Source organism: Saimiri boliviensis, chromosome 1 (assembly GCF_048565385.1).
Source record: "Saimiri boliviensis isolate mSaiBol1 chromosome 1, mSaiBol1.pri, whole genome shotgun sequence".
Taxonomy (NCBI): Eukaryota; Metazoa; Chordata; class Mammalia; order Primates; family Cebidae; genus Saimiri; species Saimiri boliviensis.
Genome location: NC_133449.1, coordinates 219,964,179 through 219,987,585, shown reverse-complemented (window position 1 = coordinate 219,987,585; position 23,407 = coordinate 219,964,179). Strand labels below are relative to the sequence as shown.

At 35.0% G+C, this 23,407-nt stretch overlaps 1 long non-coding RNA gene across 2 annotated transcripts in view; it reads left to right on the top strand.

Moving 5' to 3' along the window:
• The window catches only part of LOC141580829 (uncharacterized), a 57,422-nt gene that overhangs the window by 5,291 nt on the left and 28,724 nt on the right, over window positions 1–23,407 (top strand). For both annotated transcript variants that reach the window (XR_012513194.1, XR_012513193.1), the window contains exons 2-3: window positions 6,745–6,971; window positions 19,679–19,757. This is a non-coding gene — a long non-coding RNA (uncharacterized LOC141580829). The remainder of the gene's footprint in view (window positions 1–6,744; window positions 6,972–19,678; window positions 19,758–23,407) is intronic.

Sequence of the window (23,407 nt, the reverse complement as noted above, 5' to 3'; positions counted from 1 at the left end):
TACCAGATTCTTCTAGCATATGTTTCTTTGTACCCAGCAAACTAGAAATTAGATAGAACAAGACTGATATGGTTTGGCTGTGTCCCCACCCAAATCTCATCTTTAATTATACCTCCCTATATAGCTATGTGTCATGGCATGGACCCAGTGGAAGGTAATTGAATTATGGGGGTGGGTTTTCCCCATGTGTTCTAATGTTAGTGAATAAGTGTCATGAGATTTGATGGTTTTATAAAGGGCAAAGTTCCCCTGCACTTCTTCCTGCCATCATGTGAAGAAGGACATGTTTGCTTCTGCTTCCATCATTATTGTAAGTTTCCTAAGGCCTCCCTAGTTATGCTGAACTGTGAATCAAACCTCTTTCCTTTACAAATTACTTGGTCTCAGATATGTTTTTATTAACAATGTGAGAAGACTAATACAGTACATTGGTATGGGGTAGTGGAGTGCTGCTATAAAGATACAGAATAATATGGAAGTGACTTAGGAAGTGGGTAACAGGCAGAGGTTGGAACAGTTTGGAGGACTCAAAGAAGATAGGAAAATGTGGGAAGATTTGGAACATCCTGGAGACTTGTTGAATGGCTTTGACCAAAACGCTGATAGTGATATGGATAGCAAAGTCCAGGCTGAGGTGGTCTCTAATAGAGATGAGGAACTTCTTGAAAACTGGAATAAAGGTCACTCTTGCTATGCAAAGAGACTGGCAGCATTTTGTGCTTCTCTAGAGATCTGTATAATTTTGAACTTGAGAGAGATGATTTAGGATAACTGGGGGAAGAAACTTCTAAGTGGCAAAGCATTCAAGAGGAAATGGAGCATACTGCTACAAAGAGAAAAAAAAACCACCTAGAAATATAACTTACAAGGGATGTGAAGGACCTCTTCAAGGAGAACTACAAACCACTGCACAAGGAAATAAGAGAGGACACAAACAAATGGACAAATATTCCATTCTCATGGATAGGAAAAATCAGTAGCATGAAAATGCCCATACTGCCCAAAGTAATTTATATATTCAGTGCTATCCCCATCAAGCTATTATTGGCTTTCTTCATAAAATTTGGAAAAAAAAAAAACTACTTTAAATTTTATATGGAACCAAGAGAGAGCCATATAACCAAGACACTCCTAAACAAAAAGAACAAAGCTGGAGGCATCATGCTATCTGACCTCAAACTATACTACAAGGCTACGGTAACCAAAACATCATGGTACTGGAACCAAAACAGATACATAGACTAATGAAACAGAACAGAGGCCTCAGAAATACTGCCACACACCTACAACCATCTGATATTTGATGAACCTGACAAAAACAAACAAGCAATGGGGGAAAGGATTTCCTATTTAGTAAATGGTGTTGGGAGAACTGGCTAGCCATATGCAGAAAACTGAAACTGGACCACTTCCTTACTCCTTATACAAAAATTAACTCAAGATGGATTCAAGACTTAAACATAAGACCTAAAACCCTAAAAAAACCCTTGAAGAAAACATAGGCAATACCATTCAGAACATAGGTATAAGCAAAGACTTCATGACTAAATCACCAAAAAAAAAAAAAAAAAAAAAAAAAGGCAAAAAAAAAAAAAATTGACAAATGGAATCCAATTAAACTAAAGATCTTCTGTACAACAAACAAAACTATAATCAGAGTGATCAGGCAACCTACAGAATGTGAGAAAATTTTTGCAATCTCACCATCTGACAAAGGGCTAATATCCAGAATCGGCAAGGAACTTAAATGAATTTGTAAGAATAAAACAAAGAGCCCCATCAAAAAGTGGTCAAAGGATATGAGCAGACACTTCTCAAAAAAAAAAAAAAAAGGTATATGAGGCCCACAAATGCATGAAAAAAACTCATCATCACTGGTCATTAGAGAAATGCAAATCAAAACCACAATGAGATACCATCTCATGCCAGTTAGAATGGCAATCATTTAAAAGTCAGGAAACAATAGATGCTGGAGAGGATGTGGAGAAATAGGAACAGTTTTACAGTGTTGGTGGGAGTGTAAATTAGTTCAACCATTGTGGAAGACAGTTTGGCAATTCCTCAAAGATCTAGAACCAGAAATACCATTTGACCCAGCAATCCCATTACTGGATAGATACCCAAGGGATTACAAATAATTTTATTATAAAGACACATGCACATTCATGTTTACTACAGCACTGTTCACAATAGCAAACACTTGGAACCAACCCAAATGCCCATCATTGATAGACTGGATTTAAAAAAAATGTAACACATACAGACCATGGAATACAATGCAGCCATAAAAAAGTATGAGTTAATGTCCTTCACAGGGACATGAATGAAGCTTAAAAACATCATTCTCAGCAGGCTAACACAAGAACAGAAAACCCAATGCCACATGTTCTCATTCATAAGTGGGAGTTGAACAATGAGAACACATAGACACAGGAGTTGAACAATGAGAACACATAGACACAGGGCCTATTGGGGGGTGGAAGGCTAGGGGAAGGATAGCATTAGGAGAAATACCTAGCGTAGATGGGTGGATGGATGCAGCAAACCTCCATGTCATGTGTATACCTATGTAACAAACCTGCATGTTCTGCACATGTATCTCAGAACTTAAAGTATAACAAACAAACAAAAGTTTAAGAAATTTGCAACTCCACAATGCAGTAGGAAATAAAAACCCATTTTCTAGGGGGATATTTAAGTAAGCAGTAGAAATTTGCATAAGTAATGAGAAGTTAGATGCTAATTGCCAAGACACAGGGGAAAATGTGTCCAGGGAATATCAGAGACCTTTGCAACAGCCCCTCCCATCACAGATCCAGAGGTCTAGAAGGAAAAAATTGTCTCCTCGGCCAGGTCCAGGTTCCCCCGATGTTTGTAGTCTTAGGACTTGGTAACTTGCATCCCAGTCACTACCAGCCATGGCTAAAAGGGGCCAATGTACAGCTCAGGCCATTGCTTCAGAGGCTGTAAGCCCAAAGCTTTGGCAGCTTCCTCATGATGTTGATCCTGCCTGTGCATAAAAGACAAGAATTAAGGTTTGGTAACCTTCATTTAGATTTTAGAAGAGGTATGGAACCACCTGGTTGTCCAGGCAGAGGTGGGCTGCAGGGTCAGAGCCCTAAGGGGAACCTCTGCTAGAGAAATGCAGCAGGGAAATGCAAGGCTGAAGCCCCTATACAGACTCCCCACTGGGGCCCTGACTATTAGAGCCGTGAGAAGAGGGCCACTGTCCTCCAGAGCCCAGAATGGTAGATCCACTAACAGCTTGTACAATGTACCTGGAAAAGCTGCAGACACTCAACACCAGCTTGTGAATGCAGCTAGGACAGGGAGATGTACCCTGTAAAGCCACAAGATGGAGCTGTCCCAGGCCCTGGGAACTCACCTCTTGTGTCGTCTTGACCTGGATGTGAGACATGGAGTCAAAGAAGATCATTTTGGATCTTTAAAGTTTAATGACTGCCCTATTGGATTTTGGACTTGCATGGGGCCTGTAGCCCCTTTGTTTTGACCATTTTATTCCATCTGGATCTGGTGTATTTACCCAAAGCTTGGCCCCATTGTATCTGGAAAGTGAATACCCTTTTTATAAATTTTCCATTTAATAGGCCTTGCACCAGATAAGACTGTACTGTGGACTTTTGAGTTAATGCTGAAATGAGTTAAGACTTTGAGAGATTGTTGGCATGATTGGTTTTGAAATGTGAGGACATGAGATACAGAAGAGCCAGGGGATGAATAATATGGTTTGGCTGTGTCCCCACCCAAATCTCATCCTCAAATGTAGCTTCCATAATCCCCACATGTTGTGGAAGGGACCTAATGGGAGGTAATTGAATCATGGAGGTGGTTTTTTTTCCATGCTGTTTTCGTGATAGTGAATAAGTCTCATGAGATCTGATGGTTTTCTAAAGGTCAGTTCCCCTTTACTTCTCCTTCCTGTTGTCATGTGAAGAACATATTTGCTTTCCCTTCCACCTTGATCATAAGTTTCCTAAGGTCTCTCCAGCCATGCAGAACTGTGAGTTAATTAAACCTCTTTTCTTTAAAAATTACTCAGTCTCTGCTTTGTCTTTATTAGCAACATGAGAACAGACTAATAGGCTCAATCAGACCGAAGTTTGTTTTTTGACAAGAATTCTCCATAGCTGGTATTGTGTACTTCCTTCATGAGGCATACAATTTCTAGGTATCTCAATGTGTGATGTTAGTTAGCACTGGTAATTATTGCCCAGTTATGTAATTTCATTAGGCATTTAAAAATTGGTGATATTCCTTTATGTGCACCATTTTTCCCTTTGCGAAAAAAAAAAAAAAAAAAAAAAACAAAAAACAAAACGCAGAAAGTTAATGACCTACCCATTTTGCATGTTTCTTAATTTTATTTTCTGTTTCATTGACTGATTGTTTGAGTCACTGATTTTCACTAGGTAACTATTTTCATCAGTTGTTCTTTGGATTGTTCTTGGATTGTTCTTTAACAAGATTTAATTGATTTAGTTTTCATTTTGCAGCTACTATGCTTTCTTTTATTCTATAAAGAAGAATAGCAGCTGTTTTCAAAATCTACTTTTCTGTGGTTGTTCTGTGTCATGAATCACACAGAAATCTTTTTTCTCCCAATTTTCTTCTGGTTCTTTAAAATTTTACTAAATCAGGTTATTATTATTATTCTTCCACTCTTCTTGTGATTCCTTGACTAATCTCTAGAGATCTAGTCTAATGATAGACAGATTTAAGATTTTGTGACAAGTGCTCAGTTTATGGCTCTGTTTGGTGTTGGGGAAAATTCCACTGGTGCCATTCATTGTGAAAGAAAAAATTTCAAGATCCAGCTACCAACTCAAGGAATAACTTAGTAATGTGACCAAAGGAAATTGTCTCTATAATTTCTGTTATGCTGAAACTTTCATTATTATGTGAGAGCTTTATATCAATAGCAAGATTGTCAACATCAAGTTGAAATGTGGAGTTGGAATTAGGGAGCACACTCTCTTGGAGAGATGCTTTCATTCCTCTTCTCATACTCTGCCTAGTAAAGAATGCTCTATTTAATAGCAGAGTAGCGCTTCCATGTTTGAAAATAAGGAGTATGTCAGCTGGAGATGAGCATTTCATTCATGCCCTCTTCTTAAATTCTCCAAATTGGGTTTAGGATTCAGGCTGATTTTTGCATCTGTTTTCTTTCTCCAGCACTGAAATTATTAGACATATTAGGAGCTGGAATGTTGAGGCTATCCTCAACATAGTATTTCCTATACTGAATGCATTAAATTGATATTACCCAGCCAATTTCTTTGACTTCAAGTTGTAGCTGCAGTAGTACCTTTCATTCCTCCCCTTGTTAGAACAACAACTTCTGGCAGCACGCCTCTCCAGAAAGACTGCCTAGGGCTGCTTGACGGAAGACAATGTTCCTGGGTTTTAACTCATCAGGTGACAGATTGTAGAAATTCTTGTAAGAATTGAGAATGTATTTGGTTTCTGTCATTCTTTTAAGTAGTAGTTGAGAATTACTTTTCTTTTTAGGATATCTCTTCATGGGTATATCACAGAGAAATAAGAAAAGAGAGATTTAGTCATATTTGTATCTTCTAAAAAGACCATTGTATTTATTCATAAAAATACATTCATTTCTTAATACACATCCATTATAATTACTTTACTCTAACGTAAGTATGTAGAATGCATAGTAGTACAATATTACTTTTTCTATCCTCCACCCCCCTAATTTGATAACATGACCCCTTTTGAGTCAATCACACAAGAAAATGACTTTGTCCTGCACCAAGGCAGGCTGCTGCTTTGAGAAGTGCCAAAAAACAGCAGGGGTTTTATAACATCAAGGTAGTTCTTTCTGTGATAAATTTTACCTCTTTTGTTCAGGGCATGCATCAGAATTATCAACAAGTAGTTAATTGGAAACAGTGCCTAGAATACAATTTTAAATATCATCCTTATTTGCTACAAAATATAGTTCTGTCATTTTCTACCCAGTTAAACTTGAGATTTTCATTTTGGTTTCAAGAAAAAGAAAATTACAAGTAATAAAGTGATCAAAAGACCATCTTCAGTATCAGATTATTAATGCTGAGACTAGTATATTTACCATATAATTGTATAAGTAGAAGTTTGTTTATCTTTTTTCTTTTTTCCTTTTTTGTAAGAAAGGAGTTTTAACTCTACATTTTGTGTTCACTCCTCACTTAAAGTAAAAATGGGTTAGAAAAGAGAAATGTGTGAAAGCTGTATTTGGAGTTGCTTTGTATAATTAATGAGTCATCATCTCCCTCAAGCAGAGAATCAGGAAGTTAACCTTTGCTGACTGTGATTATTAGTCTGAGAACCTCTACATTCTGACTTGCTATTTTCTCTTCCTTAAGATTGTAATCTTTACTAGTGTTCACATCATAAATGCTGAACCCAAAGGATTTGGCCCTAACCTAAAGGATTTCAACACCAATCTCTTTCAGAACTGAGGGTCTCTAAAGAGAAATTAGAGCATTCTTTTCCAAATGCTACTAACCTCTGCTGGCTGAGTTACTGGACTAACTTATTAATGTTTAACTTCTCAGTCATAAAATGTTGGTAATAAGAATTTTATTTAGTCAGAGTGCCACACTGAATTTTATGAGAATGAACTTATTTTTCACAGTGCCAATAACAAAGAAGTCAAATTAGGTAAATGTCTTTATGAGTGAAGAAAACATAATATGTGATTTCTTTTTTTTTTTTTTTCCTCAGACTGGAGTGAAGTGGTGGGATCTCACTGCACTGCAAACTTCGCTTGCCTGGTTCAAGTGATTCTCAGGCCCCAGTCTCCCAAGTAGCTGAGATTACAGATGTGCACCACTATGCCTTGATTATTTTTGCATTTTTAGTAGAGACAGCATTTCGCCATGACGTCCAGGATGGTCTTGAACTCTTGGTATCAAGTGATCTGGATCTACCTGCCTCAGCCTCCCAAAGTGGTAATTTCTAATTTTTGAAACAATAATATCTCCTTGAGTATCACATCCAATCATAGCATGTGTGTTGTTTGCTAGTTTTAGTAACTTTTCAGCTGCCTTCTCTTTTGTGTTTTTTACTTTTTCTCAATGATTAGAGCTCTTTTCTTTCACTGTGTTTACTTCACACACACTATTAAATGGTAGATGAAATAATAATCTAATAGTTAACATATATATCCAGTTACTCTGTCATTTGTTACATTGTCCAATGTGCATTATATTTAATTAGCAAAAACACTACCTCTTTGCTGAGATGGATGCCCTTTTTTCTTTCTCTTAACTGATTGCTCTGGCTAGAACTTCCAACTATACTGAGTAGAAGTGGTGAAAGTAGGTCTTCCTGTTTTGTTCCAGATCTCAGTGAAAATGCATCAACATTTCCCCATTCAGTATAATGTTGGCTGTGGGTTTGTCATAGATGTTTTTTATTTTCATGAGGTATGTCCCTTCTATGCTGATTTTGCTGAGGGTTTTTTATCATAAAGGGATGCTGGATTTTGTCAAATGCTTTTTCTACATCTATTGAGATGAGCATATGACTTATGTTTTTAATTCTGTTTATGTGATGTATCACCCTTATTGACTTGTGTCTGTTAAACCATCCCTGCATCCCTGGTATGAAACCCGACCGATCATGGTGTACTATCATTTTGATATGCTGTTCGATTCAGTTAGCTAGTATTTTGTTGAGGATTTTTGCATCACTGATGCTATAATTGTATATCCAGAAAAACCATAGAGACTCATATAAAAAGCTCCTAGATTTGATAAATGAATTCAGTAAAGTTTCAGGATACTAAATAAATGTACACAAATCAGTAGCACTGCTATACACCAACAATTACCAAGCTGAGAATCAACAACAGCTGCAAAAAATAAAATGAAATGGTTAGCAGTGTACCTTATAAAGTGGACAAACAATCTCTACCAAAAAAAGTATAAAACACTGCTGAGATAAATTATATATGACACAAACAAATGAAAACATCATCCCATGCTCATGAATCTGTAGAATCAATATTGTGAAAGTGACCATACTTGTAAAATCAATCTACAAATTTAATGTAATTCCAGTCAAAATATCATTGTCATTCTGAATGTTCATCATCACAGAACTAGGAAAAAAAATCCTAAAATTTATGTGGACCCACAAGAGAGCCCACATAGTTGAAGCAAAACTCCCATCAAAAAATGAGCAAAGGACATGAACAGGCAATTCTCAAAAGAAGATATACCACTTACCAAAACATGTGAAAAAATGTTCAACATCATTAATTATCAGGGAAATGCATGGCAAAAGCACAATGAGATACCATCTTACTCCTGCTAGAATGGACACAATTAAAAAATCAAAAAATAAAAGATGTTGGCATGGATGTGGTGGAAAGAGAATAAATTTACATTGCTAGTGGGAATGTTAACTAGTACAACCACTATTGAAAACAATATAAAGATTCTTTAAAGAACTAAAAGTAGAACTACCATTTGATCCAACAATCCCACTACTTGATATCTACTCAGCGGAAAAGAATTCATTATATAAGAAGACACTTTCATATATATGTGTATAGCAGCAGAATTCATAATTGTAAAAATATGGAACCAGCCTAAATGGCTATTGACCAACAAGTAGATGAAGAAAATGTATTATATATGTACCACGGAATACTCAGCTATGAAAAGGAATGAAACAATAGAATTTGTTACAACCTGGCTAGAGTTGGAGACCATTATATTAAGTGAAGTAACTCAGGAACAGAAAACCAAACATTGTATGTTCTCACTTGTTAGTGGGAGCTACACTATGAGGACACAAAGGCATAATAATGACATAATAAACTTTGGGGACTTGGTGGGAAAGATGAGAAGAGGGTAAAGGATAAAAGACTACATATTGGGTACTACATACACTGCTTGGGTGATGGATACACCAAAATCTCTGAAATCACCAATAAATAACTTTCCTATGCAACCAAACACCACCATTCTAGCCCAAAATGATTTTTTAAAAAACACTACCACCACTAAATTGAACTTGTTTCATCTGTTGAGATTACATTAGAAATTCCCTAACTCTTGACCCCTGAAATCTTACTCTATGCCTTCAGAACCTCCCACTTGCCTGAACTTTAGCATTTACAAAAGTTTCCTGTCTATTTTTTCTGCCACTATTTTCTTCTACCCTATTTGTTGTACCATTTTCTTATTACAGGTATCCATTTAAATCACAAAAGTGATTGTATCACTCTTTTCCTTAAAAGCTTTCACTCCCTTTTGCACATTAGTTTTCCTTAGTGTGATGTAGAATCAATTGGGTTCAAACTTTCATTTGGTAGATAGGGAAATAGTATCATCTACAGTCTGAGTGATCCTCCTGTACTTTTAATAAGAGAGAAACACAGAACGAGGTAAAATTATGGTTTTGCATCTGGCAGGAGCAGAGGTTTAACACATTTAAATTTAACCTTGCAGAAAAGTTGATAAATAAAGACAGACTCAAATAGGAAGTCCAAAAACCAGATAGTTTAGGCTGAAAGCCTCAGATGTCACCACATCTGAGAAAAGATTGTTCAAAGGCAGTGTAAAGTCTTAAATGGTTCAATGGCCAAGGTAACCTGTGGCAACGGGTCCAACAAGTAAATCTGTGAGAGCAAATCTGGCAGTATTACCATCTTAAGTCTGCTAGTAACACTTTTATACAATTCAAATGTACTTAGAAAAATAGTAAGCTGATAGTGTATACTAAATGGTTGAAAGACCAATAGTGAGTGTAAAATTATCTCTTGCATTTGTGTTAGTCAAATTATATTGCTGTAACAAGCAACTGTGAGATCCTAGTGACTTATAACAGTAAACATGTGTTTCTTGTTTATAAGCCTGCAAGTTAGCACTGCTTTACTCTGTATATCTTCTCATCCCAGGATCCAGGTTAAAAAAGCAGCCCCAATCTGTGATATGCTTTTCCCCTGGCAGAACAAAGAAGCACCTATCCAATTTATGCAAGCACATTTAAAGCTTTTGACCAGTGTATGCCACATCCATTAGCAAAAGCAAGTCACATGGCTCAGCATGACAATGGAACAGAAAAGAATCTACCTATCGAGAGGCATGGTAAAAGTAGGGCTAAATTATACTATTAGAGGGGAGATAGTGAATAATTGGGAACAATAACGTCTACCATAAATATCAAATATACTATATCTTGTACTTATTTTTACCTATAATTTGGAATTAATCATTTTAGTATAGTCAGTCTTATCTTTAGGTAATTTGATGTTTGGTATCATAGGAACTCAGGCTCTATATGGTATCAGGTAATCAGCTATAGGAGATGATTTAGGACTTCTAAGCAATGTGTATTTATTTTTATAATCATTTGTGTGCACTGATTACATCTTTACTTGGATTACTGAAGCACAATCTGAACTTTCTAGACATTAATATACTGTTATAAGACATTTTCTTCCTATTAATATACTATTATAAGGCATTCAGCCTTCCTTGGCTTATAGACTAATCATTTCATTTTGACAATTTGCTCTGATGCATGCTTCTTCATTTTTCTGATATTAAAATGTATTCAAATATCATGCATCGCTCCTCTTTCTCTAGATGCAAGGTTGCCAGTGGGTAGATTGGGTAGATATAACACACAATGACCAATATTTTCTTTCTATATAATATTTTAGCAAAACAATATTTAGAAAAATTCCTTGTGTTTCTTGGTTAAATAAGTGTCATACTTTATACATATTTTATGCAACGATCTATGTAAACATTCTTTATGATATTAATTTATCATTAATAATATTATGAGCACAGATTTGATAAAATGCTATTATAACATAGCCAAACTCTCAAAATAAGTGCATTACACTTAGATTCAGGATGGACTGTCAATTTAGACTTGCAGGAAACTCCAAAGATTCTGAAGAATTTAATAAAGTCGCATGGGTATCTATTAGATACTTGACTTCGCTTTGAAGTCTATGCATTCATACAGAAGAAATTAAATAGAAATTGGACTATCTGAGCTTCAGGTAGCACAGTTTTACATGAGATATACCTCTGAGTGGGTTAGAATAAGGCTCTATAATGAGCACATCTGAGAAAAATATTAAGGATAATTGTTCAATATAGGACTTGCATAAAATAATGAGAAATGAAATCTTTTTCCCCAATTTGCGATGTTTTCTGTAAAATTTGCCTCTCCCTTTTAGTCCTGTTATCATTGCTATGCTCATCTTATAAATCATAAAATAATGATAACATGTACATGAGTAAAACTGCTATAACAGGGCCGGGTGCGGTGGCTCATGCCTATAATCTCAGCACTTTGGGAGGCCAAGGTGGGTGGATCACCAGGTCAAAAGATCGAGACCATCCTGGTCAACAAGGTGAAACTCTGTCTCTACTAAAAATACAAAAATTAGCTGGGCATGGTGGCACGTGCCTGTAGTCCCAGCTACTCGGGAGGCTGAGGCAGGCTGAACCCAGGAGGCGGAGGTTGAGGTGAGCCGAGATCGGGTCATTGCACTCTAGCCTGGGTAACAAGAGCTAACTCTGTCTCTAAATAAATAAATAAATAAATACTGCTATAACAACATCTAGTTCATGTATCAGGAAGACGAAATTTGAAGAAGTGTTTACTTTTCCATTTAGAGAGAAAAAACTGAGGATAGAGGGTGTTTTAGTTAATTTATGTAATCATCTAGTTGGATTATTCAGTTAATTTGCTGATTTCCTGCAGACTGAATTAAATCTATTCATTGTATTAACTGGGCAGAAATACAAAAAGAAATATTTCATCTATTCATTTTGCTACAGGATACTTGTGCTAATAAAATTTTACGATAAACTGATGATTGGAATTCGTTGATCAGTTAATATTCCTGTAGAAGGGGAAGATTTCATTTCACTTGATTTCCTTTTGCTCACTCTTTGTGTGTCCTCCGTGGTAATTTCACTACATGTTTTTTTTATTCCTTGCTTTCAGGATACATAATAATCAGAACATATATAAGCCTCCAAATTTTGCACTAGTTACTATTTACTTCTGGTATTTTTGGAATGATGAGAAGACAAGATTTGTGATTATTAACATAATAAATAAAGAAGAACATAATAAATGTATTATGTATTATGTATTATGTTCTTAAATGAATAAGAACATAATAAATGTATTATATATATATTTATAATATAACATAAAAGTATTAATATTATAAATAAATAAGAACATAATAAATAAATATTTATCAAATGTTTAATAATTAGCAAGATAATCAGTTAAATACAGGACCTACTGATTATGTGACAAATGTAGAAAAAGACACTGGCAGACAGATCACTTACAGACTCTTTCTACTGCCATCCCTCCAACCCTCACTCTCTTAAGAGGCAAGTTTACTTGCTTAGTCAGTAAAGAACTTTCTGTACTAACGGTAGGGAGGAGAATAGTTTAGTATTTAGCCACCTAAACAAGAGGAAAATAATATCTAGAGAAAAAAATATATATAGTATACATATATAAGGAGTGAAGAAGTTAGAGGAGCTTGCAGAAGAGAGAAAAAATTGAATATAAAACTCTAGAGCTTGATGGTGGCATATCATAGGGATACAAGAACCAACCTAGAAGATCTACAGGCTAAACCTGGATTACCTTTAGCTGCTGTAACAAATTGCTACAAACTAGGAGATTTAAAACAACAAAAAATTATTCTCTACCAATTCTGGAGCTTAAAAATCTGAAATCAAGGGTTTGGTTGGGCAATGTTCTCTTTGAAGGCTCTTGGGGAGAAGGCTTTGTGGCTTTTTCCTAGCTTCTGATGGTTGCCAGCCTTCCTTGGCTTATAGACTAATCATTCCATCTCAGTCTCAGTCTTTATGTAGCATTCTCCCCTATGAGTGTATCAATGTCTGTTTCTAAATTTTCCTCTTCTTAAAAGGAAGGACATCAGAAATATTGGATTTGGAGCCCATTCTAATCCAGTATGACCTCATCTTAACATGATTAAATCTGCAAGGATCCTATCTGCAAATGATGTTACATTCACAGGTTCTGTGTGGACATAAATATTTGTGGGTACTATTTAACTCAGTATAATATTAGGTTATAACCTGAAGCATAAAACAGATAGATGTGGATACATACTAATGAAGGCAAATATTTAAATAAAATACATATATGAGGGTGAAGTAACACATCTTTTTTACAAAAGGATTCCAAATATACTTATGGAGACTACCACTCTTAAAGGTGGAGCTTGTTTCCCCAGCATCTCCCACCACCACAACATGAGTGTTTGCTGAGTACAGTGATACCACCCAGTGACAAGTCATGTGACATCACCCAGTGACAAGCCAAGTCACATACACACCTGATATAGTGTGATGAGGAAGGAAATTCACCTATGGGTTATTCTTCTTTATAACCCTTAATCCCAGTCTAAACATGAGAAAAATATCACACAAGCCCACATTGAGGGATATTCTGACCTGCATTCCTCAAAACTGGTAAAATACTAAAAACGAAGACAGAAAAATGACTGAGGAAAAGAGTGAGGAGGAAGACAAGATGACTAAAAGCAAAGTGGTATCCTGGAATCATGGAATAGAATAGAACATGGAATAGAAAAGAACATTCATATAAAAACTCGTGAAATTCAAATGAAGCCTTGAGTTTAGTCAACAGTAAATATACCAGTGCTGACTTTCTAGTTTCCACAAGTTTACCATCGAAATGCGAGGCGTTAACATCCAAGAGACTGGATGAGGAGTCAGAGGAACTCTCTGTATTATCTTTGCAACATTTCCAAAATCTAAAATTATTCCAAAATAAAAGTTTAATTCTAAAAAACACCTGGCATTGTTCTAACATAAGAAAAACATAGATAATGATTTGATGTGCGAAACTTTAGGGAAAGACCCGGGCAGAGCAGTGTAAAGAAATTTCATAGTGTAAATACAGTGCACTGTGGCTCTTTGCCCTCTTAAGAGATTGTGGACATTATCTTTTACATAATTTTCTCAGATTTGTGTTCTTTTCAATGTAATTCTTTTTTTTTTTTTTTTTTTTTAAAGACAGAGTCTCACTCCGTTGCCCAGGCTGGAGTGCAATGACACGATCTCAGCTCACTACAACCTCTGCCTCCTGAGTTCAAATGATTCTCCTGTCTCAGCCTCCTGAGTGTCTAGGATTACAGGTGCTTGCCACCATATGTGGCTAATTTTTGTATTTTTAGTAGAGATGGGGTTTCACCACATTGGCCAAGCTAGTCTTGAACTCTTGACCTCAAGTGATCCACCCATCTCTGTCTCCCAAAGTGCTAGGATTACAGGTGAGCCACTGTGTCCAGGCTCAATGTAATTCCATACTAAAATTGAACTTAAGGTGGAAGACAAAATGCTCAGTTTTACTTAGGTTGTAAGTTTAAAATTTAAAAGCAATCCATATTTTTTATTGTATAGTTATAAGCATTGAAAAAATGAAAGCTCGCTCGTAGAAGAGTTTAAACCAAATAGAAATACGATAAAAATTCAGAACACCATGAAACTTTCGTCTGACTTTTCTTTAATAAAATAACATTGTATCTTCTATTTAATATTCTAACCTCTCCAAATGAAGAAGATCATTCCTGATTTCTCTGCATCTTTCTCCAGAACCGTGCTTTGTTTAAAGAAAGTATAGAAGTATTGAGTGTCAGATTTGTGACAGTCCAAAATGATTATGGCAATGACTCTCAAACTTAAAAAGTGTAACCCTGGTGCATTCCTTATTTCGATGTTAACTACATTCCTATTTTTCAGTCACTTGATATCTTCCAGTTATCTGTAATTCTTTTGATTCTCAGGTATCCAAAATTGTCAGGTGGTGTGAACTCTCTAAAATCAAATTATAGAGAATTTCAGTCAGTATTAATAGCTAACTACTTATGGAAAGATTTGAAGTGAAGTTTGATTAAAAAAAATAAAATGTACTTTTAGTTCTTGAATTAAATTCTATTTTGAAAAACTTCAGAATGAATGAAAAGTAAAACCTTCCTTTTCAACCAATTTTCCCTAGCCTTGTGGAAATTCAACTGCTGCCTAATTTTAAATCTTGTTTGTGAACACATTTGTATGAATGTTAGAGATGCCTGTTTTACCTAAAGTGCTTATTTAAATATTGAAACGATTTTCAAAAATACACTGTAACAGTAAATTGAGAAACAAATGTAGCTTTTAGGAAGAGAAGAGAAGAATATGCAAGAACTCTTTTAATTAATACTAATATGTTCATAGCTGATTTTTCAATGTATATTTAATTACAACTCAATGCAAACCTATTTTAAGATGTATATATATATATGTGTGTGTGTGTGTGTGTGTGTGTGTGTATAATTTAAACCCAATATTTGTACAGATAGATTGGATAGAAAATGTTTAAATGTTGTTATACAAAATGTTTAGATGCATAGATAAGTGAAATAATATTATCTTCAGGAAATTTTAGTCTTGGATAACTTAAATTATCATCACACTTTTGCCATCATCATTTAGAATTTTAGTCTAGAAACAAGTAAAGATCTATGAATGAAACATGTTACCAAGTATATAATTGCCTTTGTTGTGGAATGTAAATCATCAGTGGAAATTTAGTGTTCTTCCCCGATGAGTCCCGGGGGGTGGGGGGTACAAATAAGATAAATGAATGGTGATAGAGGAAAAGGTAATCACGGGAGGGAGGGGTAAACTAATAAATTAGTTTCTCGTACATATAACTCTCAGTGAAGGACGAGATAGGGTCATGATTTTGAAGAGAGTGGGGGAGGCAGAAATAGACAGAGATTAAAATATGAGCATAACAGAAATAAAAGGGTACTGGGAATTTAAAAAGCAGAAAGAAATGGAGAGCAAGTTGGAGTAATAACCATTCCAAAAGAATCACTGTCTTGAGTAATCAGTTTAAAATAACATCCGTACAATTTTATTTAACCTTTAGTTAAAAGTCATTTCCTAACACAGAACCATTTTTTGCTGGTCCCATGGGTTATCTCCTCAGACAGATGTAATGGAATTTCTGCATGAAATGTATGTACAACCCGTAGACTACTTTCTAAGGCTATATTTCAGTGGTACACATTAAATGTTTAGTTTCATCAGTAATATTTGTAATCATTTTGAGAAAGAAAGACCCCATTTTTTAAATTATTGTTTCTCCTTTTAACAATCTGTAGATCCTTTATAATAATCCGTGTTTCTACACAGACATTATAATTGTTTTCAAATCTTCACTAAATTATTTAGTGGCATTCTGCTAGTTGTCAGGAGAGTTTTAAAAGGTATATAATTTAGTTAATCCCCATTGATTACTATAACTTCAGCTGACTTTTTAAAAATGTTATGATTGGAAATAATGCTGTAATGGAAAGAATCATCAAGATTAGCCTGAGGACTGGCAAAATAAATAAGATTTTGTTTAAATAACTGAAAATTGTTTAAATATCATCCATTACTATTTAGCATCAAAATGGCATATTTATTAATCATCAGTTTCACTGATTTTGATATCGTTGAATATTGATACTTAATAACTAATTGAAATTTCTTAAAATAGTATCTATCTGATTTAGAAAATAACAGTATATAAATATATCTAATCTTATTAATATTGATATGATCAAATAATTAAGTTTTCTCAATTGATTCTTAAAGAATTATCTTAAATAAGAATGAATAAAGTTGGGTGCAAATAATAGAAACACTTTTGAAGTTAATGGTCCTAAAAATAGTAAGTTTTCCTCGATGTTACAACTGTGTTTTACAATTTAATGATCAAATTATTAATTTACTCAAACTATTTTTCAACACAATTAAAGGTAAACTTGAGCTTCTAGTTCAAATTGATCCAGTAAGTTCAAATCTGTCTGTATATTCTTTGCCTCAAATTCTCCAAAGAAGTGGTGAATTAAAATGAAAGAGAGCATGACACTATGGAAAGCAAAAAAATAGTATATCATTATTGAATTAAAATTTTATAAACATTTGGGACTCCTAGATGGGGGAGGTAGGCAAGGGGGTAGGGGTACTGTTGGTTACCAGGTTTACTGCCTGGGTGTCAGGATCATTGGGACTCCAAGCCTCAGCATCACACGATATACTCATGTGACAAACCTGCGTGTGGACCCTTTAATCTATAATACAAATTGAAATTACAAAAACAAATAAGTTTCCAGTTTCATCCATGTCCCTGCAAAGGACACCATTTTATGGCTGCATAGTATTCCATGGTGTATATGTGCCACATTTTCTTCACCCAGTCTATCAAACACCTCATATTCTCATTCATAAGTGGATGTTGAATAATGAGAATACACGGACACAGGGAGAGGAACATCACACACAGGGGCCTTGGGGGTGGCGGGGTAAGGGGAGGAAAAGCAGAGGGTGGAGAGATAGCGTTAGGAGAAATACCTAATGTAGTTGACCGGGCGATGGATGCAGCAAACCACCCCCATGGCACGTGTATACCTATGCAACAAACCCGCATGATCTGTACGTGTATCCCCGAACTTAAAGTATAATAAATAATTTTTTAAAAAATAAGTTAATAATAAAAACGTGAGAATAGCACAAATGAAATACGATTGGTAGAGAAATAAAAGAAAATGAAATTTAACAAAAGTCACATGAGATCTCGAAGTTGAATCAACAAATAAAGACGGCAGGGATAGGCAAGGGGGCAATCCTGGGTCATTTTTTAGAAAGTTATTTTCCAAAGAGCTGGGACAGTAGAATTCTTCCTTTCCATACATGTGTAAATAGAGCAAAGGCTTTTGTTCCAAGGCTTAATCCCAAGGACTAGTTTCAAAATCAAGTGCAAGTAGGTGATCTTTACAACAAAGTTGTCTGTGAAGATGCCGGGGTCTGACAGACAAGTGGAGTATATATTAACATGATTTTAGCCAACCACACAAAGAAAAATAAAAAAGTTTAAAATAAAAGGCAGAAGAGCACACTTCCTTTGGTAGTAAAATGCACTGGACTGCAGCCTGGAGGAGGCCCCTGCTCTGAAATCTGCAATTTTCTAGGGGCACTTCAAAGAGACTGGCTATCAAAACATTCCCCCGACTTCCCCACTTACACAGAATCTTCAGTCAGGCTTCTTTTTCAGGTGAGAGGTCTCATGTGGAAATGGTAGTTAACAAAAGCAAATCGAATATGTGTCAACTACCTATGCTATTCAATATAGTTTATCATTTACAAATGTGACTACACATCCAAGAATCTTGAGAAAGTTGAAATATGAAAAACAAAGTGTAACATGAACAAACAAAACAAACCTATCCATTTGTAATTAGGGCTAAGGAAAGTGATGTAAAAGACTTTTCAGCAGCGGGGAGAGAGATTTGATATTATTTGAATTTTTTTTGGAAGATTATTTGACTGCAATTGGGAAAATTAATATCGGGGGAGCTAGACTATAAGAAACCATTAAGAAAATGTTTTAATGATTGAAAGGGTTTAATGGTGATTGGAGAGGCGTGCTGAAAGGACATCCATGAATATAAGGGAAGCTTAAGAGGGAAACTTGGTGTCAATTAGAAGTGAGAGTGACGAAAAATCAGGAATCAAAATGACATCTATATTTCTGGTTTGTCTTTTCACCATTATTCTCCTCGTTTTGGAGGTCAGTGAGTTCTTTCCTGACTTCCTGAGTCAAGTTATTTAGCAGGTGATCCTGTCCAATGTGCATTCTGCTGAAGCTGTGAACAATGTACTAATTGAAAGACGGCCTTAGGTGTGTTAAATTCGCAAGTATCTGGCTTTGGCACCATGTAACGTACAGTAGACCACTTTGCTTTAAGTGTCTGGATATAGGGTTTCCAGAGCCCTTCATAAAGTAAGAATAACTTTAAAGTACAATAATAAATTATTTAAAAACTTGACTTTTTAATAGAAAAATATTGAGAAGGTTCAAGACTGTTAATTTTATGTACATGTGCTTATAAGTATTTATATATATATGTATCAATATATGTAATGTATAATGAAAATGTATTATAAAGAAATGTTTAAAATCTGTTCATAATTGCTGGAGAGATGTAATGTTTTGCATTTTAGAAAGTATAAGATCCATTGTGAAATATTTTGGAACATTAGTATGGATAGTTGTAATTCAGATTTTTATCAAATAGAGATATTGTTTAGGCATATAATAAGACACACAGTATCAACCCAAGTCTGTGTAATTGCAATCTATGGAAATGAGTTGTGCAGTGTTTGGTGTTGCACCACACTATCTTTTTGCGTGTAATGCAAAACAAAATACTGTATCTACGTCTTGCTGAATACATTGCTTTGTGCTTGTCTCTCTTTTCTAAAGCTTCGTAGACTGTCGGTGTAAAAGGATCTCAATGCCATTAATATTGAAAGCCTCAATCTTTCTTGCCTCCATTTCAATCTAACACAGGACCCAATCCTCTAAAATATTTCCTCAATTGCATCTTGACATTCCTGAAGGCTGTTTCTTGGGTTCCAAAATAAAACAGTATACCCTCTAAATGCTTTGTGTAATATAAAATTATAACTACAGTTTTAATTTTAGTCCAGTTTAATTTTAGTTTGTCACATATGTTCAAATATGTTTGAATCCTTACCTGGAATAACACTGATTATTTTTTCAGGGAGAAAAAAAAACTACTTTGTCATTGACTATGCTTAAAGATCCTGAGAAGTATGTTGAGTTCCCTGGAATTCTTAAAGGTAAGAGAGCAACTAGTTTTATAATGGTATTCAGTAAATACTTTAAAAAATGTGAAACTTCATGTTAATTTCAGTTTCAGCAAAGTAACTTACATTATGACTTCCCTAATCCTTAAACTAGATTTTGACAAGAAATTAGTTATAATACAAAGTTAAGGAAAATATTTTAAAGCTGTATTTTGTTCCGTCTCTTAATATTTGATAATTAAAATATGTCAAATTTGCATAATATCCCTAACTTCATCTCAGCATGTTCACATATATTCACCCATCATTTCTCCACTAGCACCTTTTAAAGACACAGCTAGAGTTATAATCCCATTTGAGACTCATAATCCCATTTGATTCAGGAGAGAATTGAGTGACAAACAGATAAAATGATTTTCCAAAAAACATGGGGCTAGTGAATACTAGCACCACAGCTAGGAAGCTAGGCTTATGGTTTATAAATCTCATCTATTTCATTTAGAAATGAACAAAAAGAATTTTTAACTCACATATAAAGGATAGAAAGGGCTACACCAATACTGGGATTTCAGGAACTTAAATATTTTCTCAACAACCTTCCACAGAGCCTGAACTCCTCACAGTTTCAAGTCAGGCAGTATCCCCAGAAAGTCCCTAGTTGAATGCAAATACACAGTTTCTGATTTACCCAAAATCAATGTACACAATACCTTCTTTCCTGCCACACTTTTCCCACACACCAGTGCCTTGCAGCTGCTGAAATGGGAACCACAATAAAGATGAATGGGACTTTTTAGAGATTCTGTGGTGCAAAAAAAAGTTAAGAATAGGAAAGCTGTGTAAATCACGAGCATTATAGATAAAAAGACTCAGAGGCAAAAATCTAAATTGGTATGATCTTCTCATGTGCTAACTGAAAATAAACCTATACATATTATCTGAATCTTTTTTACTTCAATGTATTATGTTGTGTTAAGTTTCTACAAATTCATGATTTATTTAGGTAACAACTATTCCAACTACTCTCAACCTTTGGGAGTTTAAGAAATTAACAGTCATTCACATTCTCATAAATTAGTGGAAATTAGTACTCTCAGATTGTTTGCTATTAACAACGTTCTAGGGGTCTAACATTTCTAATTTGGGAGAGTTGGGGAAGGGGCAGCTTGGAGGGGAGAAGGGATACTAAACATTAAATAGAGTTTGACTTGTTTTTGATTATTTTCTGTGAACTGAGAACTATGGCCAGAGTTTATAAGATGATTTCTACAAAAAAAAAAACTCTCTAAACAAACTATCTTGATAGGATGGCTATTTGCTCACATGCTATGCAGGATGCATAACGTATTGACATTCTTATTACATTATAGCCCACAAGACTCAGAACTCTAGCAAACTTGTAATAATAGAATAGAATAGAATGCAAAAGATAGAAATTAGACACTTTCTAAAAATCTTGTTCAGGGTCGCTAAACTGTGGACTCCTGGAGACTTTAGGAGTAGAACCTTGAAAAATATGCTAGAATATGTATTAGAATAATACAAAGAGGTGTGGAAGGCAATAGACCAAAAATATGTTCTTCCTCTCTGTTTATATAGGGCCAGTTTTAACAAAGAATAATTTTCATGACAAAATAGACGTAAAAGATATTGAGCATTATTTCTAGCATCGATTTTTAATTTTGATTTCACGAGGAAACTCAGGACACATGCCAAAAGAAAGTGCTATCTTTATTTCAAGGAAACATGTAAACAATGTGAGAAACCTCACAATCATTATACAATAAAAGAGTGAAACGCAGCTCTGTCAGTTTCATTTCGAGATTCTCCTTGAGGGAAGTAGGGAGACAGCGAGAGAGAGAGAGACGATAAGAAAGGTAGAGAAAATGAGAGAGAGATGAGACTAGAACAAACCACAATTTGTCTAAACATTACATGAGAAGAAAACATTTAAAAACTTGCCTGCATTTTTAAACTAAAACATGCATCCCACATTCAGTCGTCTTGATTAGCTATGGTAAAATCTTGGTCTGGCATTGCCTGTTACCCAGCATACACTTAAGCTACCTTACCTTGTTTGTATTTAATCCTAACTAACTTTAATTATGACCCAAATATTTAGAATAAAAACCAAGAAAGTTGATCTTCTAAAATAATAGTACTTCTTCCTAAAACAAAAATAGGAGCTTTATCTTTACTGCTACAACCATTACATATATAAAATAGTAGTTATTTGTCTATATTTAAGTAAGCTTGATGGGAAATATCTTTACCTTTTGGGGGTCATGGCTACAATATATCTAATTATTTTGTTAAGAGTAGACAAAAGGATTAGATTATTAATGTAAAAAAATATATTTTCAATTGTAAATAAAATTTCAACTGGATGTATATTATTTGGCCACTTCCAAAGGTAACTAAGAATTTCTTGGCATATACGTAGGTCTAGAAATTCTGAGAACAATATTTCCCATAATATTCAATGTGCTACAAGTGCATTTTCTTACTGGAACTTTTCTGAGCTTAATTGCTTAGGTTGATAGCTTGGATGTCCAAAATTACAACTGATACCAGAAGCACAATATCAGAGATTCTTTCTCCACTCTGCCTTACTGTTTCCATTTTAAAATCGTTGTATTATATTTCTGCTAATAAAAGCCTTTCTAAGGATTCTATATAATTCTTTTGCGAGGCACATTCACATCCTTCAATGAAAGTTCCTTTTATCAGAGCAATGTAGTCTTACTATTTACTTATTACAACAGCCCTCATGACTGCTTACCCAGGCAAACACTAGAAATATCTAACTCATTACCACCACATAAAATAGCATGGGGTATTTTCAGAATGAAAGAGATCAGAGCATGACAAATTCTAAAGCTGTTTGTGTCCCTGTTTCTAAAGAAAAGGATTGCTATTAAACAAGCACTAGTAACGTTAACTGCCAAACAAAGATGATAGATTTGCCTAGCCAAAATCTTGTTGGAAATACCTGTTAATTACCTATTTTTTAAATTTATTTAAGGTGTCAACATTGATGGATGTTTTTGAGCCATCTGATGAATGAAAACTGACCCAGATGGAGTCAGAAATCAAAAATGCCTATTGACTTATTCGGCTGGAAGTTGATCCTGGTTGCTATTTAAATCTACCTCTTAAGTGTCAGCATACAGGCTACATTCCTTACCATGGTTCAGGGGGCAGACATTTGGATCAAAATATTCCTACTCATTCTGTAGCTAATGTGGGCTTTACAATGTTTACAAACAGCTGTTACAATAGCCCAAAGATCCGAAGAAAAATGTGACACATTCAAGAATCTCAGAGTTAAAAGCTAGGCATTTGTTCAGATAGCACCTTATGGTTTGAGGTAATAAGACCCATGATGTTAATAGTATTTGTCATATTCAAGCAGCTGTATTCATGAGAGTAGAAGTGACTACCCTCTTACACACCCAGTTACTACTTTGAACCCAGGTCTATATTTTGGCTGCCTTGGCAACAGCACAGCAATAACAACTGGTGCCATAATGGTGATGTCAATCCAAGGTCATTTTTGGAGAAAGCAGAAGCCCCGACGTTCAACAGAGAGAGGCAGAAAGAGCATTTATAATAAACTGAAGATGGTGTCCATAGCACTGCTCATACACTGAGATTCTAGGATATTTATTGTATTAGCAGTG